The sequence below is a fragment of the Octopus bimaculoides genome, chromosome 7 (genome assembly GCF_001194135.2).
Source record: "Octopus bimaculoides isolate UCB-OBI-ISO-001 chromosome 7, ASM119413v2, whole genome shotgun sequence".
NCBI lineage: Eukaryota > Metazoa > Mollusca > Cephalopoda > Octopoda > Octopodidae > Octopus > Octopus bimaculoides.
Window position 1 is genome coordinate 495,878 of NC_068987.1, and position 2,656 is coordinate 498,533.

At 41.8% G+C, this 2,656-nt stretch overlaps 1 protein-coding gene across 1 annotated transcript in view; it reads right to left on the reverse strand.

Annotated features, from left to right (window-relative positions):
- Window positions 1-2,329, reverse strand: part of LOC106872244 (ferredoxin-fold anticodon-binding domain-containing protein 1 homolog) — a 26,613-nt gene extending 24,284 nt beyond the window's left edge. The window contains exon 1 of the mRNA XM_014919158.2: window positions 2,139-2,329. The gene's annotated coding sequence lies outside the window, so the exon portion shown is untranslated. The remainder of the gene's footprint in view (window positions 1-2,138) is intronic.
- Window positions 2,330-2,656: the final 327 nt, after the last annotated feature.

The following is a 2,656-nucleotide window of genomic DNA, read 5'->3' on the forward strand; positions in this document are numbered from 1 at the left end:
ATCGAACTGTAGTTACAGTGAAAGACATTGGCTGCAGGATGAAATCTGGAGCCACTTGGCGGCGAAACAAAGTCCTTATTCAGACAACCACGGTTACACTTTGTCACGTTAATATTTTGTTATTAATGCGGCGAGCTGGCAGAATCGTTAGCATGCCGGGCGAAATGCTTAGCGGTATTTCGTCTGTCGCTACGTTCTGAGTTCAAATTCCGCCGAGGTCGACTTTGCCTTTCATCCTCTCGGGGTCGATTAAATAAGTACCAGTTACGCACTGGGGTCAATGTAATCGACTTAATCCGTTTGTCTGTCCTTGTTTGTCCCTTCTATATTTAGCCCCCTGTGGGCAATAAAGAAATAAATATTTTGTTACTTATTAAGGGGGCGAGCTGGCAGAATCGTTAGCACGATGGGCGAAATACTTAGTTGTATTTCGTCTGTCTTTATGTTATGAGTTCACATTCAGCTGTGGTAGTTTTGCCTTTCATCTGGGGGTCGTTGTAATCACCTTGTCCCCTTTCCCGAAACTGTCACTTATCAATATCTACATGACTAGCATACTGTATTACGAGGGTATCTATCAACTATCTCGTGTATGTGTCACCGCACCCCACTCCTCCGTGCACCCTCCTCCGTGCACCGATACGCTTTCGTTTCGGGAATTTTCTACAGATTTCTATGGGCGACGTGAGTTTCATTTTGTAGAAATGTGAACGGGATTTGCCAAGATGGCGATTGTTTGTTCCTTTAAGAATATTTTATTCGTCACCAATCGTCGTCGTCGTCGTCGTCGTTTATGTTGTTAAACCCTAGGTCAACCACAAACCAGCAGACCACAAAATCAATGCAACCATGACTGTTCCATTGAAATAGTGTGTTGATGGTAATGATGACCACCACCACATCACCACCACTAGTATCCACCCCTCTAACAACCCCACTACACACGCACCCCTCCCCACACACGATTTCTTAAACGCTAGACTCAACTCCAGCTCTCAGTGCTTTGCTGCTTGTTTTTTAACAACGCCATCGTCTCTGACAGTTGTGACAAATTACATTGGTTCAGGAACCGGCAGATGGCGCTCTGTCTTCTTTTTACAGGGGGTGGGGGACTTTATTGTACTCAACACACACACACACATACCTGTATGCATTCAGCACACACCTGCAAGCGCGCGCACACACGTAGATATTTACACATTGATACCTACGTATAGTATACACAAATTTCCTCTCCCTCTCTCTCTCTCTCTCTCTAAAAATGTACACATGCGTACATACTTTCACACCTCTTTCTATCACTCCGTACACACACACACACGCACACACATAGACACACACACACACTGATGCATTTACATATATACACATATTAACACACACACACCAGTTCATAAGCAACAGTGGTTGTACATGTCCGTGTGTTCGTACGTGTGCGTGTGCATGTATATGTTACGTGTGTGAATTGTATAGGTCTATGTCTGTGCATATCTGTGTTTATGTGTGTGTGTGTGTGTGCGATGTGCTAGTGGGCAAGAGACCGATTATCTCTCATGGGCCAACATTCCTCCTCCCTCTATCTCCTTCACCCCACCTCACTTCCTTACAGAACATTCAGACATTGATAACTAATCAGACAACAAATGGCAGCCATTTTGTTAAAGGTTATTTTTGTTATTTTCTGTAGTTCTTCAGTTCATTTCAATCATTAAGTTCCAGGCCATGCTGTAGCACCGCCTTGAAAGCTGTTCTATTTTTTTTATATAACAAATTGTGAACAATAGTGTCGTTAATTACTAAAACTTTATGACAGCGGAAGTGACGAAGTAGCGTCAGCGGGAAATCTCGTCCGTGTTTATAGCATCCACCAGTTAGATCGATGACAACAACCTCCTCCTTCTCCTCCTCCTCACACACACACACACACACACACACACACAGAGAAAGACATACGCAGACATGTATACAGATAGATAGACAGATTGACAGACTGATATAAAGATAAATAGCCAGACAGTGACATATATATATATATATATATATATATATATATATATATATATATATATATATATATATATATATATATATATATATAGAGAGAGAGAGAGAGAGAGAGAGAGAGAAAAATTATATACCTGCGCTGCCTGTCATCATTCCATATCATTGATTGTCCCTCATCCCGGGGACACTGTCATCTCGCTATCTTCCGGGTCACATAGACCTCTGTCATCTCCACCAATCAATGGAGCAACGTGTAATGAAGTGCCTTGCTGAAGGAGACAACGCGCTGCCCGGTTCATGAATTAAATGATATTCTGATGGTCAGCTGAACACCCTGACCACACGGCCAAACAGCTTAATGCGGAGGAGTTAATACTGTAAACAAGAAACAAAGAAAACAAGCAAAAAATGCATGGAACATCGTCGAGAAAAATGAACCATTCAGCTGGAGAGATGAGATGAAGTTTTTTACATCACAGTTATATTCAAAATGATAATAACATTAACAAATATAAACAGAAGATACGACACCTTCATGATATGCCTACAAAAGGAAAACAAATTTAGATTTCTCTCTTTCGGAGTCAATTGTAAAAACGGACAGGATTTCACTCTCTCTCTCTCTCTCTCTCTCTCTCTCTCTCTCTCTCTC